The sequence below is a fragment of the Eumetopias jubatus genome, unplaced genomic scaffold, assembly GCF_037043125.1.
Source record: "Eumetopias jubatus isolate StellerSeaLion01/CBP00866 unplaced genomic scaffold, mEumJub1_p1.0 scaffold_10, whole genome shotgun sequence".
NCBI lineage: Eukaryota > Metazoa > Chordata > Mammalia > Carnivora > Otariidae > Eumetopias > Eumetopias jubatus.
Window position 1 is genome coordinate 38,308,443 of NW_028274816.1, and position 26,418 is coordinate 38,334,860.

Genomic DNA, 26,418 nt, shown 5'->3' on the forward strand with positions numbered 1-26,418 from the left:
CCAGTCCCCAAACAGGCTTTGAGGCAAGGTCTGTGGGCCCTGCTCTTCTCGAAGGAGCTGAGCACCTGCTGCTGGCACTGGGAATAAGAGAATTTTGGGGGACAGAGGACCCTCCTCTGGGAGAGCCCACCTCTGCATGTCTTCAGTGCCTCCTGTCCGGTCATCTCTGCAGCCAACAGACTGGCACATCAGCAGCTGTAAGAGGAGTCTGGTCTCTGTTCCGGCGCTTCTGAGTCTCCAGGATACAGTCCGGACTCCCTCGCTCAACGACGGTCCTCCTCGAATTCTGGCCTTGGATCCCCCCACCCCCTGGCCAACATCCTGCACAGGTGCCCCCCCACCTTCTGGGCAGCCTTCCCCTTTGCACCTTCTGTTCCCTCTGCTTGGAATGCCCTTCCTTCAGCCCAGTGAGCTCCTACACAATCCTCAAGACCCAGTTCGGATGCCCCTCTCTGAACTCGTCCCTGACTCGGAGGAGGAGGGTCGGCTGCTCCTTTTCTGTGGTCCCTCTGTGTTGGCATCTGTCTTGAGGTACAGGATTTTTTAATTTGTTGGGACCACGAGCTCCCTGAAGTCAGGGCTTTGCTTCTCTGCAGCAGGTATAGGAAGGAAGAGGGGAGGGAGGGGAGTCTTGCTGACACAGGTGACTGTATCTGAGGAGTCCACGTCATGGGCTGAAGGGTCAGAGCCTCAGTTTCCTGATCTGTACGTCGGGCACCACTCCCAGGGCAGCAGAATGGAACAGGAGGATGTTCATGGAACACTCGGTACATCCCTGCCACCGGAAAGCCCTCCGGGATTGCAATAGTCTTCAGCCTGGGATCCTCCAGGCTGGTGCCGACCTATAGCCAGCTCACGGAATGACCCCGCAGCGGGCTCTGCCTCCTGTCTCACCACACCCAGATGCTGCTTCCTTGGGTTCTGATCACCACGCAGGTGCGCTGCTTACCTGGCAACCTCCTGGCAGAGACTCGCAGCAAATCCCCACCGAGCCTGGAAAATGGTGTCCCCGTGGACAAGCTGCTCTTTGTTGCAAGCTCCTGAAGGGTGTGCCTGGCGGGTCGCTGTTGTTCACCTTGGCCGTGGCTGCTGCCAGCCGTGAGCCTCGGGAGCCGGAGGCGTGGCGCTCTGGGGCACTCGTGGCGGCCCTGCTCTGCCTTGTCCCTGAAGATCCTGTTGCTCCACACGGGGTGGGGACCTCGGTCGGCAGCTGTCTGGTCACGTGGAGGCCACCAGACCTGGCTCCCGTGCGGGCCTCTGGGCAGAGGCACTTCACCGCTGGGCCTCCATCTCCCTGCCTCCCTCCCTTCCATTTTAATCTTCATTTGCTGTCCTTTGGATTCTATAACTTCCCGGGGTGATGTATTTAACGCCCCACCCCAGCGTGGCACCGGCTGGCATCCCGGCTCCGCAGAGGGGACCCGTGTGGCCATCCCAGGTCCACACCCTGCTGTGCTCGCCTCCGTGGCGGCTCCAGACGACGTCTGCGGGACAGGAACCTACCACCAGGGACACGCTGGGGGATCACGGTGCCCCTCCGCTGCCCTCGCAGCCCAACCAGCTCCCCTTCCCACCCACCCGGCAGCTTCTGCAAAATTGTGCTGAGGTCACCACCCCCCCCCCCAGTGGGGCCTCAATGGTGGGTCTCGGGGGGCCCCTCAAGGTGAACTAGCCAGGGTGCTGTGACCGTGAACCTCCGTCCTCTAGCTGGTCCCTGCGAGCCAGGTGCCCCAGGGTCTCTGTCCCTCCTCGGGGGCCACGTGGGACCTGTTAGGCCCGTGTCACAGCTGAGGAGGTGGAGCCATGCTCCTACTGAGCCTCTTGTGGTCCTGGCGCATCTCTTCCCTCTTGGCCCGCTGTGCTGTCCGGCTTAGGCTGCCGTGAGCTATTGCAGACCGGGGGCTCCTTGTTAGTGGGGACGGGGCTTGCGGTGGGGCGCTGAGGGGGCTCACGGGTGCACAACAGCGTGGACGTGATAGTGCTGCTGACCTGTGCACATAGCGGGTTGACCTGGCGAATTTGGTGGCGCATAGAACATAAACCGCAATGAGAAAGCTCATGGTGGCCTGAACAAGACAGACGCTTGTTACTCACGGGTAACGCCCAGAGGGTGAACGGGCCCCGTGCACACACCCCATTGGCCAGAACTCAGTGACACGGCCACTCGGCTGCAGGGGAGGCTGGGACACACAGTCCCCATTGTGGGAGGTCGTGCGCCCCGCTGAGGGGTGGGTGCCTACTGGCCACGGTGTGGTCGGTCCTGAGGACCTCAGTGTCCCCGCCCTGCACAGCCTGCCCCGAGCACATGGGGGCTGTATTTCGTCCCCGTCTCCACAAGGCCATGTGGCTGGCTTTGTCTGTCCCACCTGCCCGACGTTGCTCCTTTTCCGGGTGCCGAGGCGCTGCCTGCGCGTGAGGCTGTGTCTCGGGGCCTGGCGTGACCCCAGCACTGGGCATGTGCTCAGCAAATACCACACGGGTGAGCAAGAGCCGGACAGGGAGACTGACTTCCTGAGGTCGCAGAGCCCCTGAGCGCCGGCCAGGATTTGAAACCATGTGCAGTGCTTCTGCATGGAGAGTTCGGCATTCTCTGCCTTCTGGGAAGAGCCCAGGAGCGTTTGGACAGGGATTCTGTCTGTCTCCACCTGTGGGTTCTGACAGGCCCGAGGGCTGCAGGTCACCTCCTGTGTGAGGCCAGCCGGCCGGCTGGGAAAGACAGGGTTGTGCTGCCACCGTGGGGGAGCGTGCTGACCCTCGTCCTTCTCACCGCCTGCTTCGGGGTCTGGGCCTGAACCTCTGCCGGCGGGCGGCTCTGCAGCATCGCGTCTGCTCCCCACACCCTTACTTACTTGCTCTGCAAGCAGGCTGGCTGCCTGGCTGGTGGGAGAGGACGTGGAGTGGCTGGATGGGGAGCAGTCCCTAGTAGGGCCCCATTGCCGAGACCACGGTCACCACTAGACTGGCGGAGATGCGGGGCATCACATCCTGCTCTGCATCAGGAGACATTCTGGGTGGGCGCTGGCCGCTGGCCGCCGACAGGTGTGGCTGCCGAGGGCTCTGGGTCCTGAAGGCCTCGGAGGCCAGGCCAGGGCTTGGTGGATGGGCCCTGACGGACTGGGGCCCCCAAGAGATGCGTATGTGTCCTCGCTCGGCCATCTCAGGAGACTGCAGGGAAGCAGACACGGGTGGAGCTCTCTCCAGTGAGCTGCCCTCTCTGGCCCTTGGTGCCTGTGGCAGGTTTTTCCAAAGTCTGTGTCGTAGTGAAAATCACAGAACATACGTTTTACCACGTTGACCATTTTTAAGTGACCAGGTTGGCAGTGCTTCATATATTCATATGGTCATGCGGCTGTCCCTGCCACCATCGGCAGAACTGACCCCTGCCTCCCCCGGCCCCACTGCCCCCAGCAGCTCTGTCTTCACGGATGGATGATGCCGGACCTCACATCCGTGGGACATCTGTGGATATCCATGGAACATCTGTGGACATCCACGGACATGTGGACATTCAAGGACATCCATGGGACATCTGTGGACATTCTCGGACATCTGTGGACATCCGTGGACATGTGGACATCCGTGAGACATCTGTGGACATTCATGGGGCATCTGTGGACATCTGTGGACAATTGCAGACATCCGTGGGACATCTGCGGACATGTGGACATTCGCGGACATCCACGGGACATCTGTGGATATCCATGGACATGTGGACTTCTGTGGGACATCTGTGGACATCCGCGGACATGTGGACATTCACGGACATCTGTGGGACATCCGTGGGACATCTGTGGACATCCGTGGGACATCTGTGGACATCCATGGGGCATCTGTGGACATCTGTGGGATATCCATGGGACATCTGTGGACATCCACGGACATGTGAACATTCGCAGACATCCGTGGACATCCATGGGACATCTGTGGACATCTGCGGACATGACATTTGTGGACATCCATGGGACATCCATGGACATGACATCCGTGGGGCATCTGTGGACATCTGCGGACATGTGGACATTCGTGGACATCCGTGAGACATCTGTGGACATTCATGGGGCATCTGTGGACATCTGTGGACAATTGCAGACATTCGTGGGACATCTGCGGACATGTGGACATTCGCGGACATCCACGGGACATCTGTGGATATCCATGGACATGTGGACTTCTGTGGGACATCTGTGGACATCCGCGGACATGTGGACATTCACGGACATCTGTGGGACATCCGTGGACATGTGGACATCCGTGGGACGTCTGTGGACATCCGTGGGACATCTGTGGACATCCATGGGGCATCTGTGGACATCTGTGGGATATCCATGGGACATCTGTGGACATCCACGGACATGTGAACATTCGCAGACATCCGTGGACATCCATGGGACATCTGTGGACATCTGCGGACATGACATTTGTGGACATCCATGGGACATCCATGGACATGACATCCGTGGGGCATCTGTGGACATCTGCGGACATGTGGACATTCGTGGACATCCGTGAGACATCTGTGGACATCCATGGGACATCCATGGGACATCCATGAACATGTGGACATCCATGGGGCATCTGTGGACATCTGCGGACATGTGGACATTCACGGACATCTGTGGGACATCTGTGGACATCCCTGGGACATCTATGGACATGTGGACATCCGTGGGATCGTACAGTGCCTGTCCTGCTGTGATGGGCTTCTCTCACTGGGTACAATGTCCTAAGGGTCCCTCTGGCTCTAGCAGGTGTCAGGGTTTCTGGCCTTTTTATGGCTGAGGCGTCCTTATGCCATAAGGATGGGCCACGTGTGGCCACCATCCCTCGAGGGACACTCGGGTTGCTTCCACCCGTGGCTGCTGTAGACAGTGCTGCCGTGGATAGGTGTGTACAGCTCCCTCTTGGAGACCCTGCTCTCCACGCTCACGGGACGTGCCCGGAAGCAGGACCGCTGGACCACACGGTGGTTCTCGGCTCCGGTCCTTGAGGAACCACGAGGCTGTTTCCCACAGCAGCTGCACCATCCTTTGTTCCTGCCGACGGGGCGCCGGGCTCCAGTTCCTCTGCATTCTTGTCAACACTCACCACCCTCTGGTTTTCTGATGGTGGCTGTCCTAATGGGCATGTGCTGGTAGCACTTTGTCCAGCTTGTGTTAAATCTCCATCACGCACCCAGCGAGGCGGGCGGGAAACCCAGGTGCAGCCGGGCGCCTCCCCTCCCCGGCTCACCCTGACCAGGCCCTGCAGGAGCCCCTCCTCCGGCCGCCTACCCCAGTCCCGTCTTCTCTGGAGCCTCCCCCACTCCCCTTCTCTGTGGCCAGAATCCATTCCCAAAGGGCAGACTTCACTGTGGGACCAGCTTAGAACCTTTAGTGCTTCCCACCAGCAAGACCCCCCGAGCTCTGGCGTTCCTCCCGCCACCCTGCCCGTCTGGGGCACTCACCCTGCAGCCATGCCCTCTGGCTGGGTGCCCCACCTGCCGTCCTTAACTGGGGCCCAGGCACCACTCCTTCCGGACCCCTCCTGGTCTGTGAACATTCTTAAGGGCAGTGCCGTGTCCCCCCCACCCCACCCCATCCCACCGCCCACCATAGGTGTGAACCAGTGCGGGCTGGGTGAGAGGTTGGGGTGCCGGCCCCCACCTGTCCCCACTCTAGGCCGGCCCTCTCTGCTTTGGAGGAGAAGGCTTCCTGGGCCTCACAGGTGGGAGGAAGCTCAGGCCCTGGACATCCATTCACTACCCCACAAGGTCCTTATTGGAGAAGGCAGGAGGGTCAGAGTGGGGACAGAAGACAACAGATAGGACAAGGGCAGCAGAGGTTGGAGAGCGAGCGGAGTGGCATCACCTGTCTGAGACTCGGTCTCCCTGTGTGTAGGGGAGCCAGTGACCGGCCTGCCCCCAGGCTGTGTGTCTTGTTAGCGGGACCGCCCTCCCAGAAGGGCTCCCGGAGCCTGTTTCAGGGCAGGGGGCCTTCCCCCAGCACAGGCTGTGATGCTCCCACAGGCGGACGGACATCGGTGGGGAGGGCAGACCGCGTGAGCCCAAGTGGGACGTCCGGGGGTGCAGGCAGAGCCGGGGGTGCCCGAGACTCACACCCAGGACTCCGTGCCCCAGGGGGCCCGGTCAATCGGGTCTGCCCTCCCCTTGTGCCCAGGACCCCAAAGGGTCTGTGACGTCAGCTTGTGCTCAGGCAGAACCGGGCACCGCGTCCCCAGCTGCTGTCCCATGGTGCCCCAGGCCATGCTGCGGGAAGCGTCCACATGCACATCCCCACTGCAGCCTGCAGCCTCAGGGGGGAAGCCACACCCTCCCAGGTGGGTCTCCAGCCTCCCCCCAGCCGCCTCTTCCCGGACACACAGCTCTCACCCCTCCCCTCCCTGAGCCACACTGTCCTTGTCTATGAGATGGACAAGAGTGCCCACCCCACACGGCATCCTGGGCACTAAATGACGAGCCCACATAAAGCTGGGTGGACACGTCTGCGGGGAATCCTGTGTCCTCCTGGGACGCGTCTGTGGGATCTCGTGCAACCCATCCTCGCTTCTCTGAGCCTCAGTTTTCCCATCTGTTAAATGGGACAACAGCACTGGTCTGGAAGGGCTTAGAACAGTGCCGGGCACGGAGCAAGGGACGGGAACTGGGGGGTGTTCGTGCCCCCACCCCCAGCGGGGCTGCAGCTCTGGACACTCTGGGCCCTCCTATGGTGGCCTATGGCTGCCACACAAATGGAAAGATCGGTGGCTTGAAACATGTTTATTTTGTGGTTCCAGGGATCTGAAGCCTACATCAACTGTGAGCTGGGCTGGTTCCTCCTAGAGGCGCCGGGAGCATCCCTTGACTGCCTTTTCCGGCTTCCAGGGATTGTGGCCCCTCCTCAGCCCTCCCGGCCAGCAGCTCAGCTTGGTCACTGGGCTCACTCGCCGACCTCTGTGGCCCTCTCCGTCCTCTCGCTCTGAGCCTTCCGTCCACCAGGGGCCTTGCGGAGACATGGAGCCCCCTGGTAGTCCAGAAAATTCTCCCACCTCCAGATCCCTAACTAAAGCACACCTGCGGGGATCCTTCCGCTGTGTGAGGGGACACCCAGGTTCCAGGGCGCGGACATTTGGGGCCGTGATTGTGCTGTGACCACCCACTTTCCGGGCCCACCGTCTGTGGGCGACAGTGGATCCTCGTTGGAGGGAGCGAGGCCTCGGCCCCGAGCGTGGACTGGCCTTCCAGGGGGTCAGGCTGTTGGGGGTAGCTGGGGTGAGGGCTGGTGTCTGGGGCATGTGCCCCTCGCCCCCGAGTGCCCCAGCCCACCAGGGGTCAGGGCGGGGTCGGTGCCCAGGGCCCACGACCAGCTTGGCTGGGAAGGGGTCCCATCTGCGCTTGCACCAGCCTCCACGAAACTTGGCGTTTTCCCAGCTGGGCGTTCTGGCCCCGGTGGTGGGAGTGTCGGGCCATGAAGTCGCACTGGCCTAGCACCACTGGGTCATGGGGCCACATAGGCCACGAACATGGCTTGTTTCATGTGTTCATTGAGAGGCATAGCGTGTGCCTGGCTCTCAGATGTGATTTGTAAATATTTCTAAATAATTGGTCTTCTTGGTGGCCGCAGGAGCTGTGGCTCCCATATCGAAAACCATCCTAAGGGGGGCCGTCGCCTGCCTACCTCGGGCACAGGGAAGTCCTCCAACTCTGGGCCTCCCCGCGTCTCTGGGCCCGCCACCCTGCATTGCTGGGACAGCGCGGCCCGGTTGTGAGAGGGGCGCCTCGGGCAAGGCCGGCTGTGGGCGGTGCCTGGCCTGGGAGATGCCGCACTGACCTTGGGGGGCCCCCCAAGAACCAGCAGGCCCATTTTTTTCTGTTGGCAGCAGACTCGAGGCAGCCCTGAAACCAAAAGGACAGCTGGATTTTTTTCCCCCACCTCCTGATTTTGCTGGATTCGTGTCGGATTTCCCGGGACCATCCGCCAACAGCCCTGGGTTGTGGCTGTTTTTGGTAGACTTGGGCACCGGTGTCCTGGCTTATGTTCAGGGTGTTGGTTTTGGGTCTGGGTCCTATCAGGTCCTCTGAGCGGGAGACCAGGGGAAAGTGAGCCTCGGCCCCTCCGCAGTCCGTCCTGGGTTATGGCCGCGTGTCCGCCAAGCCTTGCTGATGGTTTGGGGTGAGGAGCATGTTATCTCCCACGGTTGGCTGGTGGTTCTTCCTCATTTGCCTCTAAATAAAAATGTTGCTCTGACCTTCATCACCTGCCACCCAAGGGCCCAGTGGCCTCCTCGGGTGTCCCTCTGAGATCCACCCTCACGGCAGCCCCATGAGCCGCTGCAGCTCTGCTCTTGCCCGCAGGGACGAGCCGGGGCCCACGCAGTCTGGCACTGCCGACCTCCCAGCCCGGCGGCGCTCAGCGGCCTCGCTGGCACGTTGTGCGCTGGGAACGCGGGGGGCCATGAAGTGAGGTGTGATCCAGTCTGCAGGGCGGGTCTGGGTGGCAATTCTGTGCATTGTCTGCTCCAGATTAGGGAATAATGTGAATATAACATAAATTACGTGTTGAAACACGTAAACACGGGCGGACAGGCAGCTGCCGCACTGAGCAGGGACAGGGCGCACCCCGAGCTTGACAGCCGCCTCCTGCCGCCACCACCAGCTCCCCCAGCGGCCGCCCTCCCCGGCCCGCGTGCCCCGCGATCCCAGCGAGCCAGGCCGTGCTTATTGCAGTGCTTATGCGTTTGACCCCTGAACGCACGTGAAGCCGGGCTGCCGTCTTATCAGGCTCCCGAGCGTACGCGTCACCGATGGGGTGCTTGAGGTTCCCCCGCGGACGCTGCGGAGCATGTCGGGGGATCCCCGTGGCGGGGTGATTTTTAGGAACATGTGTGCCGTGTCTTAGCACTGACCGCACTGTGTTCATGGGAGGGGATGCCCTTGATTTCAGGAAATGCTGAAGAATCTAGAGCTTAAAGCTCTTACCTCCCCGGGGGCCTGAACCCTACTTGCTTTCCGGCCCTGAGGGTGTCTGGGGGTGCAGCAGGGAGTGGGGGCAGGCGGAGGCGAGGGGAGGGCTGTGGCGCCCGGTACCCCTACCTTCACGGAGCTGCTGGCTTCGCTGGGCCTCCCCGGGTAGCTGGTGAGGAGAGAGCCCCAAATGGGGTTTGGACGGGGAGACCCCACACCTCCTGGCACCTCCCTGGGGGCCTTCAGAGCCATAGTCTCTGCCAACTTGATTGCTGGTCTTCTCCAGACTTCGCTGTTTCAGTTCATGTGTGTAACGATGAAACACTTGGACGGACATTTAGATTTCTGGTACTTCCTGGCCCGCTCTTCGGGGTGCAGGCCCAGCTCTGGGGCGGCGACGGGAGGGCGTCCCGGCACAGGGTCATCCGCAGGCACGACCCACTCCACACAGACCCGCGTCCGCCCCCCCGCATCTGCTCCGGGGCCACGTCCCACCTCCCCGCCTGGCTGCGTGGCTCCTGCCGTCCACTGACTGTCGGTCGTCTGGCCGCGGCCGGCGCTTGCCCCGTCCCAGTTGTCACGGGTGTGACTCGCCCATGATGTCACCATCCCCGCCCTCAGATGAGGAGACAGACCTGCAAGTGTGCAGCCGAAGGCCTGGGCTTCCTCCCCCCCCCCCCCGCCCCACCCCCAGGTGTCTGGCTGGGTGCTGCCGCCCAAGGGCACGAGGAGGACGGAACCAGCGTCCCTGTGAAAATGGGGCGGAGACTGGTCCCCGCAGGTGGCTCACAGGTGCCCCGGTCTCTGCTGCTGGACCTGCCTGTGCCCCATGGGCTGCCTCGCCGATGCACGGCTGTCCCTGAGTCAGCGGCTCCCGGGGCGGCTGCTGGCAGGATGTCAAGCCCCAGGGCTGGCCACATGCCCTTATCACCATCATGCTAGTGAGATGGGCGTCATGGTCCACTCTGCACACGGGGGGAAACCGAGGCCCTGCGCTAGCAGCCCGTTCCTCCCCAGTCCCAAGCCCCTCGTTCCCTGGACATGGGGATGGGAGGTAGCAAGCCTGCCCCCCTGGCCCTCTGAAGAGTGCCCCACTAGAACCTTCTTCCGCAGGGTGGGCACCCAGGGCGCCAAGCCGGGACCCTTGAGCCAGAACCCCACGAGGGTTGGCTGCCTGGGGAAGCCTGCTCTTTTCTCTCGGGCTGGCTCCAGTGGGCGACCCAGAAGGGGCTGACAAAGGCTTCGATTTCTCCCCGAGAGGCCAGTCCCAGGGTGGGGCCCATGAGACACAGCAGCCCGCAGACTGGTGGGGCCGATGCGCCCCAGGAATGGTCTCCTGTGAGCATCTGGGGTCAACACTGTGGGGTCAGCTGCTCATCACCGATGCTCTCAGCACCCCTTCCCCACAGGCTTGGGGCCCGAGGGTCCGGGAGGCAGGAGCTGGGAGGGACGCTTGGTACCTAAAACTGCCCCCTTCCTCCTATCTGCCCTGGGCCCCGCTCCCCCATGTTCCCACCAAGCCCGGCTGCTGGCACCTGGCAGGCTACGTCCCCCTCCTTTGATGAGGCCACTCTCACAGAGCGCCTTCTTTGCTCTCTGGAATGTTCTGTCCCTAGCTGGAAGGCGGGTCCTCATGACTCCATCCCCCGCTCTGAAGTCGCATTGCATTGTTGACCCCTGCCCCCAGGCCGCTGGGCGGTGCCCCCCTCGCCTCCTGCAGGGTAGGTGCAGAGACGGCAGGGGCAAAGCTAGGGTGCATGTTTGACGTTCAGAAGAGCGTGCCCCGTGGTGCCCCTCCCGACAGTCACAGTGACCCTGGGAAGCAGGCAGTATTGTTTTCCCATTCTACAGATGGGGAAGTGGAGGCCAAGGGGACAGTGAGCCCCGACGGCTGGGCTGTGACCGCAGCACCGGTGCCCGGACGGGGGCCATGTGGGAAGGGCAGGGTGTTGGCGGTCTGCAGCTGAGGGTGAAAGCTCCAGCCTGGCTCGGGGGGTGGCTGGGGCCAAGTGGCCAGTGTCTGAGTGCCACCCCGGTTGGCGGGAGGGGAGGCCAGGCTGGATCCATGCTGGCCGTGACAGCAGCAGCGGCCTGGCCCTCCCGCGGGGCCGTGTGTGCAGACTCCCTGGATCCCCCGTTTTATGTGTCCGGCTGCACGTGGAAGCCAGCCACCTCCTTGGCTGCGTGGGGGCTGCCGCTGGGCCAACCCATGTGCCTGCCTCCAGAACATCGCCGCCCTTCCACAGATGGAGCCACGGCGATGGGGAGCTTTCTGCGGTGCTGGGCCAGTAGCAAGCTGGGCCCACCCCTTGGGCAGCTGGTGGCTAGAAGCCCGAGGCCCTGACCGAGACTGGCATCCCTCCCACGGAAAGGGGGAGGGGCTGAGGAGGGGTCTGGAGGGGCATGGGTGGGTGACTGCCGCGGGGTGCCCAGCAGCAGGGATGGAGGCCTGGGGAGGGGCGGGCTGCTAGGAAGTTGGTGCCTCCTGTAAATGGCCTTTGCCCCCATTTATCCCATCACTGAGCCCCTGGGAGGAGCAGGCCCAGGGCAGACACCCACAGGGGCGCAGGTGGGAGCACAGAGCAAGGCCTCGTGGCATCCCTGCTGTCGGGGGTCCCCTGGGGCCTGGCCTGGCCTTGCTTATCCTGTGAACAAACGTGTTGATTCGCTGTGTGAACAGTGCTGTGCCGGGTACCAGGACCCACGTGGGTGGACCCCAGGCGAGCGTCTGTCCATGCGAACGGCATCCTCCGCGAGCGCCCGTGAGCCCTCATCCACGCCTCTGCTGTTCCATCCTCCTCTCCATGTGTGGGTATCTCGAGTGCCCACCGTGTGCCAGACTCTGCCTGCCGCTGGATGGTCACGGTGCTGCTCCCGAGGAGCTGGGGGAAGGAGATGTTCCTGGAAAACGGCAGAAGTGTATTGATTGAGCGGTTCGACAAGTGCCCATGTTGGCGCCTGGTGCCCGGGGTTAGATGCACGGCCTCCTGGAGCTTGTGCACTAACTAGGAGTACAAGGTAGGAGATAAAAGCCTCCGTGGCTCTGGGAGCTTCTAAGCAGGGTGGGGAGAGGGTGGGGAGAGGGTGGGGAGAGGATGGGGACCCACCCCAGCCTGGGGAGAGGACCAGGCAGGAAGGACTTGCCAGGGGAAGCGCCTGGTCAGAGATCGAAGGGCCAGGGGGATTAATCCTGGCCCTTTCTGAGTCGGAGGCAGCATGACATTACCAGAGGGCAGCGAGGTGGTCCTCGGGGTGGGTTTCATGGGCGTGAGGACAGTGCACTTGCAGCCCCGCACCCACAGGGGCCCTGCTCTGGGGTTCAGTGCCCCGCCTGCCCATCTTGAAATTTCTAGCCTCGGCGGCTGCGTCGTTTAAATATAGTCTGATGGGGGCGCCTGGGGGGCTCAGCCGTTGGGCATCTGCCTTCGGCTCGGGTCATGATCCCGGGGTCCTGGGTTCGAGCCCCGCATCGGGCTCCCTGCTCCGCGGGAAGCCTGCTTCTCCCTCTCCCACTCCCCCTGCTTGTGTTCCCTCTCTTGCTGTGTCTCTCACTGTCGGATAAATAAAATCTTAAAAAAAAAAAAAAAAATGTAGTCTGATGGGGCCACAAGCCGCAGTCTTGGAACCTCAGCTCCCATGGGACAGGTGCTGGGCCACCAGCCCCTGACCTCTCCTGCCCCCTGGCCTCCCCTTCAGCATCCTGCAGTGGTGACTAAGGTCGTGTGGGCAAGGGAGCCCAAGTTCCACCAGTGCCCACTGCCCCCTTGGGGTCCTGGCACTGGGGGCCACCCTGAGCGGACGGGGTCACAGCACGTTTGGGGGGCCCCGTGGCAGGGGCCCCTGTTCCCCATCAGGCAGAGGCATTTTGGGGCGTGGAGATTTGCCTTCCCACTTGCCTGGAGTCTAGGACAGCAGGCCCCAGGGAGGGGAGAGTAGCCACGGGGCCCGTTTGTCACTCGCACTGGGCCCCCCGTGGGCACATTCAGTGCGTGATCCCCTTCGCTGCCCTGCTGACTTGGCCCCACTGGACGCGGCCCCAGGCCGGACCGTGCTGTGCCCCCACCCCTTGGTGTTGCCGCGCCGAGGTTCCTGGGGAGCGCGCCCAGACGTCATGGCCAGATGGGTTCCTTTACTAACTGAATGTGCCCGAGTGTCGTGTCAAGAGCAGGTTTTGGGCAGGGCACTAGGTAGGCAAACCACAGACGACCGGGTATGAGCTTCCCCAACTGGGTTTTGGGTAAATATGTGTTCCGTGGGGGCGGACCCTCCCAGCCCAGCCTTTTGTGCCTGAGAAGGATGACGCCACCATGTGTGTTAGCTCTTCATGCGTTCAGGACATGCCCATGCCCGGCCCCCCACCCCCCTGGCCACCATTCCCTGGCCCCCCTCCCCTCGCCCTCTATCTCCCAGTCCCCCATCACCCTGCCCCCTCCCCCTGCCCCCCAGCCCCGCCAGCCGCACTGGTGCCCCCCCGGCCCCCTGCACAGTTCCCGTCCCCGCACAGTCACAGGCAGAGGTGGCCTGTGTACCCGCCTGTGATGGAAGCGCAGCACCCGAATTAGCCATCTTTCCACTTGCTCAATGGGTATGTAGGCTACTCGCAGGGTGGCGGTTCGCCTGCTATTCCTGGTGTGCGGGGGCTTGGGTGTGGGGTGAGGGAGGAGAAGAGGGGACGCTCGGTCTAAACATAGACCGCGGCCGGGAGGGGCGGCGAGGCGGCAGGGAGAAGGGCAGAATGATGTTGGAGAATCGGCTCCTTAAGAGAAGCGGGTGCCTGGGGAGAGGCGCCTCTGGGTTGCCATGGCAACTAGGATGAGTTCCCCCCCCGGCCCCCCCAACAGGAAGGCTGGGGCCCCACAGGCATTTTTGGCTGCAGGTCCTGCTGCAAGTGGCCAATGCACCATCATCGTGCACCCGGCGGGGAGGGGGGACTTCCCTGCAGGAGCCTCAGTGTTCCCACCTGTGAAATGGGGGAGGGCCTCCCTCTTTCTTCATAAACTCCTCCACGTTAACCAAGAGAAACCCAGCCTCACTCTTAAGAACCAAAATGCACATTAGAACAACAATGGAATCACGCAGTGTTTTACCTGTCAGCTTGGGAAGGGATTCTTAAAAAAATTAACAATCACCAAATTAGAGCAGATGTGTGAAAACAGGCAGCCTTGAAGACAGACGCGTGTGTGAAGAACCAAACCACCGGGACCGTGATTTATAAACACACAGCCAAAAACAGCCTCCATGTCCATCAGCAGGCCAGGCTCAGTTTATTTCGGAAAAAAAAAAAATCCATTAAAAAGAACAAGAGAGCTCTGTGTTTGCTGGTGTGGAACAATCTCCAAGAAATGGCGTTAGGTTAAAAAAAAAAAAAAACCCAACAACAAAAAGGCAAGAGGCAGAGCCGAGCGCGTGCAGTGTGAGAGCATCTGTGTCCCAAGTTTGTGCTGCATGTGATTGCGGGGGCGGGGGCTGCTGCCTGGCCCAGCGGCTCGACGTTATGTGCCAGAGACAATGCGACCCCTCGCAAGCTTGTGTGCAGACCTGTCCGTGACGTATTAGGGGCAAAACAACTAAGGGCAAAACATACGTAGACTACCGCGCCATTTAGATTTCCAAAAATAAGATGTGCGTGCCTTTGAGCACGTGGACCCTGAGCTGAACGAGAGTCCGCCAGAATTAACAGTAGTCACCTGTGGGACATTGAATAGGTGTGCAAACTGTTGGAAGGGGAAATTTACATTCATTCTCTACACTTGAAAAAACTTTTTTAAAGAATTCATATTGTTTTTGTAAATTTAGAAATGTATATATCCAGCCATAATAGGCAGACGGGAAGGTTTTAGATCTGCCGTCTTTAGGGTTGGTTTCGTTACCCACTCTCTCCCCACCTCACTCCCTGTTTTCTGGCATGCTCTTGTTGCTGGCTTCCCTGCCCCTGGGCCTTTGCACTTGCTGTTCCTTCATCCCGGAACTCTTCCCCTGGCCAGCCCCTCCTCACCTCCAGCTCAGGATGCCCGTATCCACCCCAGGGACGCCCGTGTCCCTCCCCAGGCCACTGTTGGTGCCCACTGCTCTGTCGTTCTGTGCACACCAGCCGTCCACCCTCAGACATGCCACCTCCTCAGGGCAGGACCTGCCTCGTGCTTTGAGTCCCCCCTGCCAGCAGGTGGTCGATGAGCGCACCAGTACCCACTCTCCCCGGGGCCGGGGGTGCTGGCAGCCTGCGGTGATCATGCAGTACCGTGGCAGGGGGGGCTTCTGTGTCTGGGGTGTGTGTTTGAGCCCACTTCCGTCTTCTGTGCTGTTCCAGGAGGGTGGTTTTCTAGAGTTTTGTCTGTTTTTATAGCAAAGAGTTCCTTTGACCTCACATAGGAGCGCTCCATGATGCCAGGTGGGAGGCGGCCGGGGTGCTGCGGGAGGGCGGGCAGGGCCTCTCCAGGTTGGCACCACAGCCCCAGCCCTCAGGCCCTCAGCTCCTGCCTGAGAAAAGTGCTTTCGACCAGCAACCAAAACACAAAGCAGACGAGCAGGTGCAGGAGCTGGGGGTAGGAGGAGCCGGGAGCAAGCGCTGACAGGCGTGAGCTTTCTCGTAAGGACACTGTTATAAAATTAGCTTATGGTGATGGCTGCACAGCTCCAAGTTCACTAAAAACCACTGAATTGTACCCTCTGAACAGGAGGGTGTTACAGTATATGAACTGTACCTTGATAAAGCTGCTAAAAAATAAAACCCACAAAATAGCCACTAACAAGAAGCAGCGGGCTGTGTGCGGTCTGTGTCCTACCTCCTCATGCCCTGGAGAGGTCCCTCCTGCAGGGACCCTTACTGTCCCACTCTACAGCTGAGTAAACTGAGGCTCACGGAGGCCGGACCTGCCCCAGATGAAGTAGCGGGTGGATGGTGCACTCCGCAGCTCCTGCTCCTAGAACCCGACCCTAGCAAAGCACGGGGTGCTGCGGGGTGGAGGGGCGGTCAGGACTACCTCCTGGGGTGAGTCTGGCCTGGGACGGAGGGTCCTGAAGGGTGGAGCCCTCACGTCCTGTCGCAGGTGGGACGCTGGACCTCAGATCTGTCGAAAGGAACCTCAGACTGCCCTGCTTTAGAATGAGGTAACTGCGATGTAATTGAGGATCTTGAGATGAGGTCATCCCAGCTGACGTTACCCTAAATGTAATGACAAGTGTCCTTGTCCTGAGGAAGGGAGAGACAGGGAAGCCGGAGGCAGGGATCAGGGCGGCGTGTCTGCAAGCCAAGGAGCGCGAGGGTGGCGGCGACACCAGCGCTGGGGGCCAGCCAGGGGTGGCTCGTCCCTGGACCCCTCTGGGGAGCCCGGCCCCACGATTCCAGCTTCTGGACCCCCCAGAGCCGGGGGAGGACACGGGTCTGTCGTTATTGCCGCCCCAGGACACTGGCACGGCCCCCAGCCCCCCGGGCGCGGTCTCTGCATCAGGCACAGGCCATTTCTGGGCTCGCGTGCGGAACACTGGTGGCCAGCTGTCCCTCTCTGACGGCACCTCCATGACCCGTCGGCGTCTGGCTGCTTTTGTGAGTCAGCCTTGCTCGACCCCACCGGCGCACGGGGCATCATGTGCTTCATTAGTCTGGGTTGTTTTCTTTTTTTCTTTCTTTGAGGATTTTTAATAGGAAAAAAATGGGGGTAGGGAAAGACGGGGCAGGGGAAAGAGAAGACACTGCTGTGGTTTGATCTAGAATGTTCTCTGGCTCTGCAGGCCGCTGCACCGGATGTCTCTGTCATTCTGACCAAATGACACATGCTTTCCAGAGACTTAGGTGGGACTCAGGCTCTACAGAAGCCTCCCCCGCCCCATTTCCTGGCCCCGTAGAAAACCCCATTGAAATCATTGCAACAAGGGACTTTCCTCTCCTCCCGTTTGGCCCTGTTTGAGTTCTTGTCTGACTTGAATAGTTCTGAGAAGCCCCGCCGGTCCCCCCGCTTCCTCCTGTGGATGGGCTCGGGCAGGCATGTGCTGTTGCCTCCGCTGCTGGGGGCTGTGCACAGTGTCTGCCCGAACGGGCCCGTCTGGGTTTGTAGCTTTCGGGGGGCACCTGCATCCCCTCTGCCCCCAGCCTGCCCTCCCACACCAGCTGCGGGCCCGCTCAGCGTGCTCCTGAGCCCTGGTCCCCCCCTGCCCATGGCCCTGCAGAGGCCCCTTGCTGGTCTCGGGGGAGACAGGGCTCTGAGCTCCAGCGCCTGCCCCAGCCCCTTTCTCTGCTCAAGTTCTTGGGGCTCCGTGGTCTCCATTGCCACCCAGGCCCCACCCCCACTCACCGATACAGCTCTCCTCCTTGTCCTTCAAATCCCAGCTCACTGTCCCCCTCCTCCAGGAAGCCCTCCCTGACCTGGTGGTGGCCCCTGGGGATGCACTCTCAGCAGCTGTTAGAACCAGCGGCCTTGTGGTGAAGGCCCGTCTTGCTCTCTGAGCCTTCCAGGGGCAAGTGTTGGGCCTTTCTCTCTCCCATGCCTCCAACACGGGTACAGGTCTGACACCGTGGGGCACTCGGGGGAGTGGCTTAAACCCGGGGCCTTTCCCGTCTCTGGTCTCAGCATCCCCACCTGTCACGGTGAGCTGGGGGCGCTGCCCGTCAGCCACGGGGCCACGCCGTGGATCGCCACGTGCAGATGCTGGGGGTTCTGCTGGGCGCCTTGAGAGGGGCCGCTGGGCACTCCCCGACCACCCGCTGTTGGCCAAGCTGCTGGCGCTACAGTGTGAAGTTCCTGGGGTTGGTGGAGGGCAGGAAAGCCAGGTTCGGAGCCGAGGACACACCTGAGAGCCTCTGGCCTGTCTGCCGGGCTTCACGGCTGGCTGTCCACAGGACAACGGCCAGAGAACGCCAGGCGTGACCCGTCCCATGCGGTGCACGCCAGGGGCCCAGGGTCAGGCACCCAGCTCTGCAGAGACAAGCCTGTGGGACTGTCTCTCCCCCCTCCCCCCCCCACCACAGGACAGAGTGCCTGGCCCACCTGCAGAAGCGCGGGACCTACCTGGGCAGCCCCTGTCCCGTCCGGGGAAGGAGAGACTCTTGAAGTAACCTGATGGCTTATCTCTGTCCCGGGTGTTGGTTGCAGCCGCGGCCCCCACAAGCATGAGCACCCCCACCCTTCCGCCCAGGCTGGGCGCCTGCCTTCGCATTTCCCCCCTGTGGCACCTGCTGTACCCCTGCCCCAGAGGCGGGTTCCAGGAGCTGATGCAGCTCAGCTGACAGAGCCTTGACTGCGCCTCCTCGTGGGCATTTTGTATTTTCTGTCCCTGAGAAGCCCCCCAGCCTCATAAGCTTCGGGGCCCACAGGGTAGCCTCATCAGGGCTGGGGTGCAGGGGGAACCCCTGACTCGGCAGGGCCTGCTGGGCCTGAGAGTTTGCGTTTCTGTGGGCCCCCAGGCACAGCTCATCCTCCAGTGGGCGTGTCCCATCCTGGCGGGAGGGGGGGGTGGGCACAGGTGGCGGGCAAGTGGTCCCTTTGGACGGGAGGGTGTGTGGTCTGCGGCACGCTGAGGGCCGTCGACTTGGCGCAGCAGCACCAGGCGCAGCAGCACCAGGCGCAGCAGCACCAGGCGCGGCTCGCGGCACTCAGCTGGTCGGCTGCCTGACTGACGGCTGCCTGGGGCGGCGGCAAACACAGAGGCCTCCCAGGCTGTGGCCAGAGGCCCCTGGAACGAACGCCGAGGTTGCTCAGTGCCGTCTGCGCTGGAGGCCGCGTGGGAGAGGCCTCTGGCCCGAGCACCGCCCTCAGCGCAGTTGCCCATGTGGTTCCCGAAAGAACGCAGCCTCGGGGTTCTGCCAAGAAGGGATGTTCCAGTTGCAAATGAGAGGACGGGCCCCGGGACTGCACCCCAGGATCGCCGAGCCCGGAACCAGGGCCTCCCTGTCTGTCCTTCCTGGTGCCCCCTCCCTGCCCGCCCTTGGAGGGGGGCACCTGAGCCCTGGTGGTAGGGGTCAGCTCTGTGCCTAGAGCTCCGCGGGCCCCGGGAGGGACCAGGCCGGCTGGCAGCTACAGCCCCCTTCCCCACGATGGGCGGGGCTGCCAACCAGGGCGGTGAGCGCCCAGCTTGTGGGTCCTCCCGGGCCTCCCGCAGGCTGGGCTGCTGCTGGCAGCATGGCTGTCCGTTCCCAGCAGGGAGGCTGGGGTCCCCAGGGGGCCTGGTGACCAGCCCAACTGTCTGCCTCAAGCCCAGGCCTGGAACTGCCCCTCCAGGGCTCTCTGGGCGGGTCTCCGGTCTCCTCCCAGGGCAGCCCCACCTGCCTGGTGCCCCCGAAGGACAAAGGGTGGAGTCCTGGTCTTAGAGGTGGTACACTGGAGGCTCAGCGTGGCCTTTTCTGAGCTGGGCTTCTGTGATTCTGCAGGTTGGTGGGGCCTGAGAACCCGCATTTGCGACCAGCTCCCGGGTGGTACTGTGGCTGTGCTCTCACCTGAAAACCCTCAGGCGCGTACCGGGTCCCTGCCAGCTTCTCTCCCCTTCCCTCCCCTCCTCTCCCCGGCACCAGCCCTGACCCTGCTCCTTCCCAGCTCAACCCCGAAACCATCCCCCCGCTTTCAGTTTATCAGAGCCACGGACTGGTGGTGAGGAAGCCACGTGGGTTTGCAAGAGCCGCAACCTCTGTTCACTGGCATTGACTGAAGGGGCAGGGCAGGTGGGCGAGGCCGGGGCACTGGCCGGTGGTCCCACTCCGGAGGCCCTGAGCACCCCTGGGCTGCAGGACGGCATGTTGTGGGCAGACATGCAGAGCAGGCCAGGAGTGGGCATATTGGGCTCGGATGCTGGCTCGGCTTCCTCTGGGCCTTGGTTTCTTCTGTGAGGGGCATGGGCGCTGGGTTGCAGGGCGTGGGGAGCCTCGGGCCCGGGGCTGGATGTCGGACAGGCGGCGTGTGTCTGTGCCCTGGTGTCTGCTCCCTGGGGGGGGGGGGGACCCTGACAACCACGTCCTCACTCCATCACGTCCTCCCGAACGCGGTCACATGCACCGGTACCTGGGTTAGGACCCAGCATGTCTCTTGGGGACACAACTTAGTCCTTAGCTTATGCACACGTCCTCCGGGAGGCTGAGCCTCCCAGGCCCGAGGAAGACAAAAGCTGCATGTTGTCCGTGCCTCTCAGTGGCTGCCAGAGCCCAGCTTTGTCACACAGGGTCTGAGAGCGGACCCCGCTTCCACAGGTGCCTCACTGGGCACGCGCCCCTTCATTCCGGGTGCCGGCGAGCGTGCCTCCGTACCACAGTCTGCTCCCGCTGCTGCCACCGTCCTCCAGGGCCAGGGACACAGCCGCGAGTGCGAGGGGGCAAGACCTCAAACCAGAGGCACCTGGCAGGCTGGGTGACGGACCACACGGCACGTGGGGCTGCGTGCCGGTTTAGCGACGTCAGGCCCCTCCTTAAAAATGCAGACACCCCCATTGTCCGGACCCTGGCCTCTGCTGCCCGTGCCGGGGCCCAGTGCGCCCTCTCTTCTCTTTGTGGGGGCCCCTCTTGCAGCTGGGGGGGGGCCAGGCGACAGCGCACAGGGCCTGAGCGCGCCGGAGGCCACGGGCCCGAACCCCGGGTGGTGGTGGGGCGCCTGGCACATGCGGGGGGACCCCCGAGTGCCACGCCGGCTCAGATGGGAGTGCGGGGGGGGGTGCAGGAACGGGACTTTGTGGAGCAAGACGCTGCTCTCCTGTGACAGCCCTTAGCATGTCCGTTGGTTGACTGCTATTGAGACCCACTAGTCTCCGGCGGGTTTGTAGAAACAGGGTGCACGGCACCAGCATGCTGCCGGGGGAAGGAAGGATTTTGCATTAATGTGAAATAATCATTCGGCGTTTGATTATCCCTAAACTCCGACTTTGTGGGTCAGCTTTTCCTCCAGGCTCTGCCCTAAAGACTCCCGTCCTTCCCTGGGCCCCATGTGGGGTAGGGACAGAGGGCCGGTGCTGCCAAGCTGCATGCCAGGCACAGCCCCACAGACCCAGTTAGGGTGAAGGTGTCTCCTGCGGCAGGGGCTACCCCGCCCGGGCGGCGGCCCCCAGACCCGCATCAGGTTGGGGAGCGTGTGTGGCCCGGGAAGCACCAGCACACGCCTCAGCGCGGCGAACCTCAGACACGGATGCTGGCGTGTCGCAGGACCTGGTCACAGGAAGGGGCCAGAGTCAGAAGGCAGGGGGTGGCTGCCAGGGGCCGGGGAGGCTCAGCGGGCAGGGTGACTGCTGATGGGGGCGGGGGTTCGGAGGAGAGGGAGATGTTCAAGAATTCGCGGTGATGGCCGCACAGCTCTGTGGATGTGCTAAAAGGCCCCACGTTGTAACAGGGTGACCTGTGTGCCGTGTGGTGTGTGGTGGGAGAGACAGGGAACAGGCAGCGGCGTCTGGACACCCTCTCCGACGTGACCTGTCCGCGGTCGCCTCTCGGGAACCCTGGGCTCCACCTGGCAGGCTGCTGGGAAGGATAAGCTCCGGGTCAGGGCTGGTGGCCCCTCTGTCCACGCGGGGACGTCCCGGGTGGGAGGGGAAGGCACGGCACGGGGCAGGTGCCCTGGTGTCACAGAGGCGTCCTCTGCACCGAGGCCTGAGTCCCCGAGGGCCGCCCTGGGACTCTGTGGGGCCTGGGCAGCTCAGGACTTCATAACACCTGACGTGTTTGGAGTCTTCCTTCCTAAATGTGCCCAAAGCATGTCTCCACTTGTGAAAGACAAGCCCACGTGCGGCCCAGGAAATGCGTGTCTTCCCCCTGCTTCCGGCCACAGCCCTAGAGTGGCGCCCCCGGGACCGTGCCCCGGCCTGACGTAGTGTCCCAGGGCAGCTCTAACCAAGGACAAAACAACCTAAGTTTACTCTCCAGCTCTGGCGGCCGGAGTCTGAATCCTGGAGTCACTGGGCCACGCCCTCTGAAGGCTGAAGCGGGGGTCCTTTTGCCTCTTCCAGCATCTGCTGGCCCCATACGTCTGTCTCCGCCTCTGTCCTCACTGTGGCTCAGGGCCCCTCTAATCCAGTAGGACCTCGTGTGAGCTAAATACATCTGCAAAGACCTTATTTCCACCTAAGGTCACATTCATCGGTGCCAGATGGATGTGAATTCGGGGGCGGGGGGATGCCGTTCACCCCCTCCAGGCCCCTTCCCAAAGCAGATGCACTAGGAAGGCGGCGGCCTGAGTCACTTACCGGAGACCCCTGGCACCTTTCTGAGCTGGAGGAGGACGAGGCTCATCAGGCCGCATCACTGGGGTGTGTGGAAGCCCAGATTTCTGTGCTTCGGTGTCCCCGTCTGTTCTGGTATGAAAATGAGCCCTCTGGAACACACGGCAGGTGTCCTGCTGCGCTGTGGAAGACCTGACCTGGCCAGGGCGCCGGCCAGGAGGCAACGGGTCAAGGGCTGGCCCCCTCGGCCCACCGCTGCGCACCCGCATGAACCTCCCCCGGGCACCCCCAGGCCCCACCGAGGCCCGCTTTCGCTCCTCAGTTACCAGCGCTGGGGACAGCTGGGTGCCCCACGGCAAATCCTACAAGGACCTGAGATAGGGCACGGGGGCCTCGTTGCGGGAAGACCTGCCCTCAAGAAGTAACAAGGAACAGCTGACTGTGAAGAAAACCACATTCTGACTTGGGTGGGGAGGGTCTGGCATGGCTGGAGACCCACGAGCTGGGGAGCCCATCCTGGGTCACACGCCCCCACCTTTCTGGGTCTGGGATGGTGCTGGGGGGCAGGACGCCCTCAGTCCAGGGTGCAGAGTGGGCCGCTGGCCGGCTGTGCGGTCTGGATCAGACGCACAGGGGACAGAAGGTGGGGGCCCTCCGCGAAGAAGGGCTGGATGTAGGACAGCTGCAGGCAGCGGGGGGGAGTGGGCCGAGGTCAGGGATTAGAGCCTAGGGTCTCCAGCTTTTGGCACAGTGGTTCTCAGAGCAAGGTCCCTGGACCGCCAGCAGCATCACCGGGGAGTACTGGGGAAGCAGATTTCCGGGGCAGCCAGGACATCCGGTGGTGCCGCACCTCGCAGACCCTATTTCCCAAGGTCCCGGTGTTCCGGGTGGGCAGGGGCGAGAGGGGGACACTGGTCCAGTACCGGTGCCAACGGTAGAAGTGGGGGGGTGCCAGCCACGGCAGGTCACCCCCACATCCTGTCATGGGCCTCTGCCGCCCCTGGGGTGGCGCGCCCGGGTCCTGAGTGTTCTGCGTGTGGGAGGGAGCCTGGGGCAGCGGGGGTGGGGAGCGCTGCTTCCTCCCCCCCGTTCCTCTGCGTCCCCACGCTGATTGTGGGGGCCAGGGGCCCAGGTGCTCACCTGGAGAGCTTGACTGCTGGCCCGGCCCTGAGTCTCATTCAGCGTCAGCCCTCGTGGCGCGCCGGGAGGTTTTCTTCTCTATTAAATGCGCTCTTCTTGATTCGATTTTATTTTAGGGTTGGCACAGCACATTCTTTCTCTATGTGTGAACGTATGTATGTAAATACACGTACGATGTTGGTGAATTAACGTTTGTGCTATTTTTACTAAGCGAAGATGTGGAAACCAAACAGCAGCCCCTCCAGGGGTGGGCACGCCCTGCTCTCCGGGAGTGTGTCCACCGTGGGAGGGTCCCGTGTGGGGCAGGGGGAGGGCACACCCCGCCATGCGGCCTGGAGGACAGCCCCAGAGTCTGCAGGCTTGAGGCCGGGCACCCGTGGGGAGTGTGAAGGTAGTGACCAGGCTCTCGCCGTCCGTCGGGGCCCAGGCCACACCAGTGAGGCGCAGATGTTGCCAGAGATGCCGTGTCCCGTGGACCCTCCCTGGCAGCAGCTGTCTCCCCTGGAGGAGGAGGGGGTGGGGAAGGGGTTTGGGACCCTGGTGACTTTGTTTACAGGGATTTGGGACAGAAACAGATGGGGACCTTTTAGGGAGGTTCCCCCGTGGGAGAGGTTGCCATGGGCAAGCCATGTGTCTGGTGGGGATGAAGGAAGGCGTGGCACCCACGTGTTGACATGCATGCCGTCGGGGCACGTGTGTGCAGAAATGCTTCCACACGATGCCCACTAGCCCGACACAGGAGGATTTAAGCAGAGGCCTGCGAGGTGGGCTCTTATATGACAAACTCGCACTCACGTTGCTCCCCTGAATGAGGAAACCTCAAAGTCGCTGCTTTAACCAACACAGAATGTTCCTCATCTCTTCCTGTAACTTCATCCTGCGAGCAGCCTCGTCCAATCCGGTCCGCTTGGCTGGCTGTCGCTCCCAACACTTTAGCCACTCCTCAACAACCGTCCGTAGCTGCCCGTTACCCGCCGTGGCATTTCCTCTACGGGCCACGCTCTTCCACCCATCTCTGGGGGGGTGGCCTGTCCCGTCTCTTGGTCCAGAGCTGATGGGGTTCCACGTTCGCCCATATTTACCTGGTCGGCAACATTAACTGTTAGGAATGTTCTTGTGGCGGGGTCTGGGTAGGGGGTGTGTGCCTGCCCTAAGCCATCCAAGTTCAACTTGGAGAAGGAACCACAGCCTAAGAGCAATGGGCCCTGTACCAGACCCTCGATGCTGGTCTTTGGGTCGTTTTCCTTGAATTCACCTTGCACGGCCCCAGCAGCCTGCATCGAGGGTCTTGCCGGGAAGCCCGAGAGCCCTGTGAGGCTGAGGAGGTTCTTCCAGGTCCAGAGGCTGGCTGTCCTCTCCCGAGCCCCGGGTTTGTGTCTCAAGTGTGCACTGAATGGCATCCGTGACGTTCCCCTGCTTGGCCTGGTCTCCAGGGAGCTTGAGCCCTCGGGCACACTGTGTGAGACACGCTCAGCTCAGCTGCTGTCCTTCATCTGGTCTGCTGGTGAACAAGCCCACGGGGCAGCCTCTTACTGGAAGGCACTGGCCAGACGCGTTTGCCAGCCAAGTACCCTAGGTCCCAGGATGGGGGGGGGGGGGTGCCAGTGCTGCAAAGCAGCAGCCGCGTGCGGTCGGGCCCATGACCATGGCGGGTGCTTCGTCAGCACCAAATGGTCTCAGAGAAGCCCCCACGCTGGGGCAAGGAGGGAGTGGGGAGGGACTGCTCATGGGGACGGGCCTCCTTCGGGGTGATGGGAACGTCCTGGAACCAGACGGAAATACCGGTAGCCTGGAGAACGTGCTCGGTCAGAGTCAGAGCAGGCCCACTGACAGGGCCGTGGGGAGGGGTCGGGCACTGGGGTCACTGGAGATAAAGGGTGTGGGGTCTTGGGGCGCTGAAGGCATTCTAAACGAGCCGTGCGGGTGCATGCCATTTAGAACCTGAAAACCACTGCAGTGTGGACCTTAAATGGGTGAACTGTATGGCAAGTAAGGTACAGCTTTGACAAAATGGTCATTAGGGCAAACCGAGGCAACCTACGGACCATTCTAGGGAAATCTGTATCGTTTCCCCAGAGCCACGTTCAGCCACTGCCCTGGTCCAGGCACACATCAAGAATGTGCCGTCAGAAAGAGCATCCCTCCTTCCTGGGCCAGGTTGCCCGGCTGGGCATTTGTCCCTCTGTGTTCAGGCTGCGCATCTTAGCTCCGGGGCGCCACGGTCTGGTGAAGGCCATAGACACGGCTGGGGCAGGACGCCATGCAGGGCACTTGGAGCAGAACATCAGGGGCCGGGGCTGCAGCCCAGAGGCTGGGCAGGGTATGGCGGACGTGGCTCCCCCGGGGCTCCTGGCAGCCCCTGGCACTCGGGGAGGGGTCCCCAGGCAGCAGTGACCATTTGTCAAGTGACGTTTCATTGGTGACAGGCTGCCCCTCTCAGGGACAGGCCACGGCACGTTGGTTTCTCTGGGGTTGGGTGGGATGCGCTGCCCTGGAGCCTGGATGCCAGGCCGATGAGAGGCATGGATGCCTGGGGCTGTCCTGCCTCGGACACCCTGTCTAGCCCCGTCACACACAGAAGGGGGGCTGGCAGCGTCCTCACTGGGGTGTGGCATCCTCGGGGCAGGGCTGTCAGCATGTGTGTGGAAGAGCCTCCCAGCTCCGGCCTGAGCTCAGGGACTGTAGGCCCCACGCAGGAGGTCACTGCTGCCGGAGTCCGTGGGACCGAGGGGGAAAGCTAAGTCACAGAGAAGCATGTGACCTCCCTGGAAAGGCCGTGCCTGTGCTGCATGTGGCAGACACCCCAGGAGCCGCAGGGACCTGGGCGGAGCCCGTGGGAGACGGACGTGATTTCTCTCTCAGCATCTGGAGACCCTGCTTCATGCTGACTTGGAGAAATCTCTCCAACTCTGCGCTGGTCTCCTCCACACATACAGGGCTAGTGGAGAGCAGCTTCCAGAGGGTCCAGGGGATGGCCCAGAGGGTCGGGTGGCCAGGGTCCAGCCCCAGTCCACCAGCCCCCACGCACCCCAGCCTCCTTTCCCGGAGCCCCGAAGGTGCCATGTGAGGGGCAGTGGGGCAGACGGACTTGGAGACCCTCCGGTAGCTGCTGGGCTGGCGCTGCCCTGGGAGGCAGGTGTGGCTTGGACACGGGGTCCAGCACGGCCAGCCGGTGCCCGCCCTGGGCCCGGAGCCAAGCCTCGTCCCGGGGACGGGGA

At 62.4% G+C, this 26,418-nt stretch overlaps 1 protein-coding gene across 1 annotated transcript in view; it reads left to right on the forward strand.

The window, feature by feature from the left end:
• Positions 1-26,418, forward strand: part of JPH3 (junctophilin 3) — a 75,805-nt gene that overhangs the window by 44,009 nt on the left and 5,378 nt on the right. The window lies entirely within an intron of this gene.